The 8,406-nt window shown below is 40.2% G+C and overlaps 1 protein-coding gene across 2 annotated transcripts in view; it reads left to right on the top strand.

Annotated features, from left to right (window-relative positions):
* Positions 1-8,406, top strand: part of UBAP2 (ubiquitin associated protein 2) — a 122,746-nt gene that overhangs the window by 1,062 nt on the left and 113,278 nt on the right. The gene's annotated exons all lie outside the window — the stretch shown is intronic.

The following is an 8,406-nucleotide window of genomic DNA, read 5'->3' as shown; positions in this document are numbered from 1 at the left end:
GTTTGCTGTTGTTTCTGAAGGAAATGACAGCGGGAAAGCGGACCGGGAGAAACCCTTCTGGAAGGAACTCGGTGTAGAGAGGGATCTGATGCACCTTGAAGTCACGCTGGATCCAAACTCTGTAAGGTGCAGTGGATGCAGGAAGGCGTGCTGCGATGCCCGCAGTGCTGCTTGGTGCCGCCTGAGCATCGCTCAGGTGCTGCAGCTCGCAGCCTTGTGCAGGTGTGCGAAAGCTGAGTGCTCACGGTCCTCTCAGTTGTGTTGGGAGGAGCTTTGTGAAAGAGAAAGTTGTGGCTTTGTGTTGAGCTACCTGAGGGGAAGCTGACAAGAGCCAAGTGTGGAGCAGTGATCAAGCCCTAGTCGGCTCAGTTTGAACGAGCGATGGAGGCTTATGATAAAGCAGCATATCAAGGCAGTGCCCTCTGGGGTGGCAGTTGCTGCTGAAATGGAGGGGCTGTCCTGATGTGTGAGTGCTTTTTTTTTTTTTTTTTTTTTTTTTTCCAAGGAGAGAAACTGGAGCTGTGAGTGAAACAGAGGGAGGGGGAGGATGTGCAGGCCTAGAGCAGCACTTTCCATTGAAAATGAAGCCCTTCACAGAAAACAGCATCAGCTGAGCCTTTGGAAACCTCTTATTTTTGTTTGCTTGTTTTTTAAATATTTACCAGACCCTTTTAGCAGTTGTCTTGGTTATACTGTGATCTGTGATGGAATCTGGGCTTGCATTTTTACCTGAGTGACTCACTATACTTGAGCTTGATCTCTCTGTAGTGGTTTGACTTAACTTGCTTAAAGAATTTATTTTTAACCTTATGCTAGGTAACTGTAAAGCAAAGTAGGCTAAATAATTTTGCAGCGTTAATGATGTTTTGGGACTCCAGGAGTGTTACATGGAGAAACTGGATTAACTAGTGTGAACTGATTTTGATGTGTAGTCTGGAAAATGGGCATGCTTTTTGTTTATAACCTAAACAGTCTTGGTAACTTGGAAGAGGGAGGGAGGGAATGCTCTGTTCTCTTTTGTTCTTGCTACAGTTTTATCAGCATACTGATTTTAAAAAGTGTTTATAATAGTAAAACAGCAACAATAACAAAAGAAAAGGCACAAATTCAGAACCTTGACTGTTCCACTTCTGTTGTTTTGACTAGTCCTCAGGAAAGCTCCTGAGCTTGCAAAAGGACTTCACTGTTCAAGGTTAGAAATGCAGATTTACCACTAAAATGTAGGGTAAGCTAACGAGAACCCCAACAACAGAATCTTGAACAGGTCACTGTAACCTGCTCTTTCTGTTTTTGCTTTGTTATACTTTTGGGATTGTAGGGGTAGATGTTTTATTTCAGTTTTCTTCCATGCGCTTTTATGCGATGTTTTCCTAATCACACACCGTTTTTGTATGTTTTCAGTTTGTTGCTGGTCTCCCTCTAGTGATAGTGATCATAGCAGAATGATGTGCTGTTTAAAAGTACTTGAGAAATGCTTGTATGGTGGAATATTGATATTATGTTATTAACTAGTACTAATAGTAATGTTTACTTGTAATTTCAGTTGTGGTTAGTACCAGTACTTGGACTTGTGGAAGAAGGTTCTTTGTAAAAGAATAAGAAAGAACACAGATATGGATGATCTTATCTTTGTTTCATGTTAAGTAGAAGCCCAGGAGCAGCACTCAGAAAAACTGTGCTCTGTTTGCAGGTTTGCAGCAGCCTTGTATGACCTTGGTAAGAGAGAAGCTGAGTGACTTGTCCTCTTTACAAAAGACCAGATTCAAAGAGACTTTGTGTTACATTTGTATACTTCAAAATATTGAGCAGAAGGTGTGAGGAAATACAAGTAATAACTTGACTTCAGTGTTGGTGGTCTGCTGGATCTTAACATTTTATTTATTTTGTTTCTTTTTGTCCCTAATACAGTCTGCTGGCTTGTAGACCATTGCATCCTGCTTGCTTCTCAGAGACCTGGCTTGGACTTGTGCTGTTTTTCATACGGCTTCCATAAACAGGTTATGTTCACTAAAGTGAGCTGGGATAAAAGATTTTGAAATAGATGAAGACAGAGAGCTGTTGGAGAGGGTCCAGAGGAGGGCCACAAAGATAATCAAGGGGCTGGAGTATCTCTCTTGCGGAGACAGGCTGAGGGAGCTGGGCTTGTTCAGCCTGGAGAAAAGAAGGCTGCAGGGTGACCTCAATGCAGCCTTTCAGTACCTAAAGGGAGCCTACAAACAGGGGGAATCAACTCTGTGAAAGGGTAGATAACTGCAGGACAAGGGGAAATGGTTTGAAGTTGAGGGAGGGAAGATTTAGGTTGGATGTCAGGGGAAAATTCTTTAGATAGAGAGTGGTGAGGTGCTGGAACAGGCTGCCCAGAGAGGTTGTGGATGCCCCGTCCCTGGAGCATGTTCAAGGCCAGATTGGATGGGGCCCTGGGCAGCCTGGTTTAGTATTAAATGTGGTGGCCCTGCCTGTTGGAGGGGGGGTTGGAGATTCATGATCAACCTTGGCCATTCTGTGTTTCTGTGAAATAGCTCCTTTGCAATTACTTAAGGCTCATATTGTCCAAAAATTGTATGAAGCTTGCTACTCTAACATGGAAGTTGTGCTCTTCAACTTTTACCAGCTCTCAGGGTTGCCGGTCCATCCAAGGTCTCTTCCAATCTGTTTCACAAGTTACCTGCAGCCCTTCTCCCCCATGGCTTCTCAATACTCTCAAGAGTGAGCAATGACTTAAGACAGATTAAAAGCGATACGGTTTGATGCCTGAGATCTCATCGCTTGCTCAGCTTGCTTTTACTGCATCGTAACTCTTTCGCTGAGCATGTTGTTTTATTGTTGTTCTCTGGAGATTGTAGAACTGGCAGGATAGGTTATATGAACAGCTCCCTTGAATGGAGCTCTTTCTAATTCTGAGTTCCCTGGAATTTCTTTTGTCTGGTTATCTTTGTGAACACTTCTTCGTTTCATCTTCTTTGGAAGATAAACTTGCCAGATGTTCTCCTCCTCCCTCCCCAGCTTGTTAAAATCAAGTTTTCCTGCAGAAGAGTGTGGAGGAGTCTCTGTCCTGTTTAGTTTTATTATTTTTTGTATTAAAAACAATCAAATGCTGGGAGAGCTTTGGTCTTTCTCAAGTCCTGAGGCTTGCCCTACATAGTACTTGTGTGGTGAACATTATGGATTTATTTTTTTTCTTGCTTTATCATACAGGAAACACAGTTTATTCCAGATCTGCAGAAGGTGCAGATTCAGCAGAATGATTTTGTATTTGAATTTCAAGTTATGTGCAGATGTCAGCCATCAAATTTGCCCTTTTTTAACCTAGTTTAATCTAAAAGAAGTCATTCTTACTATGATAGGCAGACCTGCAGCTGAAGGTGTAAAACTTGAATTCCGTGCCTGTTATTCACATTTCTTAATATTCCTAACGGTTTGCTGCACAGGAAGGAGGTCCTACAGTTCTGCTGTGGCTTCGTGTTGAACACTTTGGTTGTATTTCCTATGACTACAGTATTGTTCCTAGAAGTAGATAGTTGGAGAATTATTCTTTAGAGACCGGACTGAGATTCATCTTAAGCAGAGAAAAGTATTTATTTATTTTTTGCTACTGTATTTGTTTTGTTAAGTATTTTGAGAAAGGTTGATATAATGTGGAATGGAGCATATGGTTTTTTAAAGCTTTTCCTTGTTTTCCACTTGGTTTGAAATACTACTGGAATTATGGCTGTTTTATGGTAAATACTAGGCCTGTAATATTTCTTATTATCACATTGTCTTTGTTTCCTATACTAGGAGTTAGTTGTTGATCTTTTTTTTCCTTATTTGAAATCTTCCATTTTCATTTTTCCCTGATTTTAAAAAGTTTCTGTTTTTGTAGATACTGTTTTTGCAGTGTGAATCCAAAAGGAATCCTGATGCCAAACAGTGCAGGATTGTACACACAGAGCATGTACTGTACTGTATTTGGGAAACTCTGGTCCATGCTTTGGCTGGACCCAAGGAACTGCTGACTTACGCTCTTGGGCTTTTATTTCAACTTTCACCCTCATGTTCTTCAAGCATGATCTGTTCTGACACTGATGGAAGAGTGGCCTAACTTACTGATGTTATGTTCAGGTGCCTAAACGTGCTGAGGAGCAGTGCTGCACTTCCAGCCTTGTGCTTCTCTTTCTTTCAGTAGTGGCTGAATGGATTTCTGAGTGTTTTGAGCATGGGTGAAGTGCTATTAGGCAGCTATTTCAAATTTGCTTTAGGGGACGTTGAAATAGTGTTAGGAGCTTGGTGAAAGCACGTTAGTAAGCATGCAAAAGTTATTTAAATGTTTGAGGAAAGTTTGTGGCTTCTGATACATGTCCTCAACCTTGCCCTGTGCTGCTTTTTGATGTTCCAGCGTATCCAGGAACTTTCCCGTGTGTCTTAGGAAAAGATTTTCTTTCTTGAATAGCTGTCTGTTGTGATTGCAAGTAGGAAGCTCCTTGTGGCTTTATACATATACTCATATATACCACTGTCTACTGTCTTATCTCTTGGTGGAGCAGTGTATGTTGCTGGGCTAAGGTCTTAATGATGCTTGCACTGTCTGATTCAATTGAAGTTACTAGACTTTCACTTTTCTTTGGACTGTCTGAGCAGAGAAGCTAGAGCTTGATGCTTGTGTGACATCTTTGAGAACAACTTCACAACTTCAGGACTTTCTTCCCCTTTTACTTCACATGACCAAAGGCTGGCTGAGGTTGGCGGGGCTGTCTGGTGACCAGCTGGTCCAAGCCCTCCCCAGGCACAGCTTCCTGCAGCAAGCTGTCCAGAATCACGTCCAGACGGCTGTTGAAGACCAACGAAGAGAAGAATGACTGAAGAACTTCTCTGGACAGCCTGTTTCAGTGTTCTGCCACCTGGACAGTAAAGGAGCATTTCTTCTTGGTCAGATGGTGCCTCTTGGGTTCCTATTGATGCCAATTGCCCTATATTCTGACACCAGGCACTGCTGTAAAGAGCCTGACTCCATCCTGTGTGCACCCTGCCTTCAGGCATTTGTAGACACCGGTGAAAGCTCCCACTCTTGAGCCTTGCCTTCTCTAAGTTAAACTTCTTGACAAATCTGCAGTCCTTCAGGCTGTGTGATCTTATGTAACTTTTGGAAAGCAGTGGATGATGGATTGAATTTTGGAAGGATGGTGGTAACAAGTTTTTGACTGTTCATAGGTGGAAAGTTGAATGGGTTTTGGATATGCACATAGAAGAATGCGATGAAAATGGAATAAGGTGCATATTTTAAGTCTGAGTAATTTTTTTGTTTGAAGATAGGGAATAATTGGGTGTCTTGGTGCTAGCTGAACTGAGGATTGTAACTTGGTAGTTTCGTGAGGGAGACAGGTTGAACTTTGACTGCCCGAGAGTGATAAAACTGTCCAAATCCTGACTATGTATGTTCTGTCTAGGAATCACATGGATTGTAAATGGTGGTTTAATATGCACATAATGTTTATGAAAAATTAAACAGAATTCTTACTGTACTTCTATGTACTGAGCAGTTCATTTTGCAAAGCTCTATGCAATAAAATGACTTTCGAAAGTATTTTTTAATGAGACTAAACCCAGAATTTTATAGATTTAGGCAAATCTAGATAAAGCAAAAGTGAATGGGATCTGCTTGTTCTTCCCACTCCTACCACTCCCCAGGACCTAATCAACTGTGGATAAAGGCTCAAACGAAGTAAGGTGGCTAAAGCTGTTTCGTGGCTAGGGATCTTGAATCTGAGAAATGCTGGGACAGCTCTTTGTGTGCAGTCCTCTGAAATGAAACACCAGTGAGATTTAATTTCTGCTAGGAAACTTAGCTCAAACATTTATGACTTATGCCTTGCTGTTTATGATGATTTCTGGGGAGTGCTCTAAGTACTTGAGTCATGAGAGTGAGGGAGGAGAAAAATTTTTAACTTTTGTATACTCCTTTGTTAAAAAATCCATTAAAATAACATAAATAGAAGGCATACTAATTGTTTCTGGAGTTATAAAATTACCTACTTATTAGAAGTTCCACTGAAACATAGGGCAGGGAACCTCAGGATCATCCAACTTTGTCTGATTTTAATATCTAACCAAAATTTGAGCTTAAAAACATACTGTGACACATCTTACCTTGCAGGCTAGAACAAGCAAGTTTTGAAGATTGAATCAGACTCTGCTAAGTAAAAGCTTTCCCATCTAGCAAACAAGAAGTTGCTGTTTGGGATGGGAACTGGACGTAGAGAACAAACGGGAGAGTTGAGCAGCTGAAGTAGTTGTTTTTGTCATCAGGACCTGATGGAGCAGTGGGTGATCAGGAACTGTTTTTATGGCTGTAATTCTTTTTATCAACAGAGCTTGGCTGAAAGCTGTCACACAGCTCTTCTGCCCCTTCCAGTTACTGCTTGCTGCTAGAGAAAAGTTAGGATAGATTAGGTGTTCTTTTGATACTATTTTTCCCTCTGACTAAACAGGTCACGAAGTATGTTGAGCGGCAAAATGAGTGGTGTGTGGATGAGCCAGAGGAGGAGGATGTGGCTTGGGGTAATTACATGGCAGCTTTGGGGAGGGACAGGAGTGGGGTAAGAGTTTGATGTTTTGTTCTGATAGAATGGGATGCTACTTTGATCTTCTTGGAGTTACCTGGAGTCATTAATGCTGGGGAACCTTAGGTGTATCCCTGCAAACAAACAAACAAAAATTCCTGCTTTGAGCTGCAATGAATGTTAGCGATGAAGTAGCGAGGCTCAGTGTTCCTGGAGCTGGGGAGAGCACAAGGTATGAAGGGGTCCCTGTTCCCTGCATCCCATGTGTCTGTTCAGTTGGTGCAGCGAAATGCTTGATCTTGTGACTGTGCTTCTGTCCAGAACTGATGTTGCTCTGTTAGCTAGGGCTGCAGTCATGCAAGATGGAAAGCTTAGGGTTTGTTTAGTTTTATTTCTCCTGATATTCCTGTATGTACTTTTCTGTTCTGCATTCACATGTACATATAGTGCAGTGTTGACAAGTTAGCTTTTTTTTTTTCCCCACAAGTTTATATATGAACAGAGTAACCAAAATACTATTTTTTTTCTCCAGGATTTTCTCTTTGTTCTTTTTTGAGGGAAAAATGTTGAGCAGAAAAAGGGATAAGCTATCTTTTGGCACTGTCGTGATGGTGAAATTCATTTTGTTTGCTAAAATTAAACTGTTAACTCCCACCTTGCCCTTTACATTTCCTGAAAAGCTGTGACTTCAAACTTCTCAATTTCTCTTCCAGATGAAGACACCTCACATAAACAGAGCTTGGATTCACATTTGCTAAATTGTGAATCTAAACTCTACATATTTTATTATAAAGCCTACAAAGATTCAGCTGATAGCAATGCCTGAGAGACTGAAAATAGAGTCTTACACTAGTTTGTTTTTTTCCAAAGGTACTTTTGGATGTATTGTGACATTGTGTCACATTTATACTATCGTGAAGTTTTATGGGTGGAAAGGTGGGGAGCACTGCCTTCTTGAAATCTTAAAAGAGCAGTGAGGAAGAAGTGGCAGACTTAGCTATTCCAGCCTTTTTAATATTGAATTTCCAAGTAGTTCAGCTTCTGAGATTTGTTAAAATACTGACCTATTTAGCATCCACTCCTTTGCTTCAAAAGTTGTATTACTTTTAAAGTGACCCAAGTTTCTAATAAACTGTGGAAGGAACCCACCAGTGTATTTTTTTCCTAAGACTATATAAATTGAAGATTTAATCAATTTAGAGTAAGTTTTGGATAATAATAATAATAAAAAAATCCTTGCTGAAACTCGTCTTAAAGAAGATGCCTTAAATTTTTTTTCAGTTGAATTTGAATCCAAAACATAATGACTCCAACAATCTGAAAGTGAACTAAAAGTGTTGCACTTGTCTGTAATAGAAACTGAGTGTAATAAAACAGATTAAGTATTAAATTGTGGTTTAAAAATACCCATCATTGTGATGATAATAGGTAGTTCATGGTACTGAGGATTAGACTTTTCTTTTAAAAGGAACTCTGAATTTAAGCTTTTAAATCTTCCACAGCAGTTGGATATTTCTCTAGAAAAATTTGACCAAATAAATACTTGTTTACAGCAAAAGAACTTCAGATTAACATCAGTGTCCTCCTAGCTCTTGAACAACAACTTGTATTTCACTCATGTTGAAATCTCTACTGCCAAATGAGTCCCAGATAAGCATTTATTTATAGTTGCCTCTCAAGTAAAATTACAACCTTCTGTGGATTCACATGAGTGTATGCTGTTGATTTCTGGTTCTTCACATTAATTCTACTTTTTCTGCTCACCTAATTCCATTAGGTTCTTTCAGCTCTGTTTTTCTTTTATAATTCGATAGGAATTGTAATAATTCAGTTGAACAAAGTTCTTTGTTCTCAAATGTTTTTGCATATT

Source organism: Meleagris gallopavo, chromosome Z, assembly GCF_905368555.1.
Source record: "Meleagris gallopavo chromosome Z, MGAL_WU_HG_1.1, whole genome shotgun sequence".
NCBI classification, from domain to species: Eukaryota; Metazoa; Chordata; class Aves; order Galliformes; family Phasianidae; genus Meleagris; species Meleagris gallopavo.
Note: the sequence above shows the minus strand (reverse complement) of the source record. Positions and strands in the feature narration are given on the sequence as shown.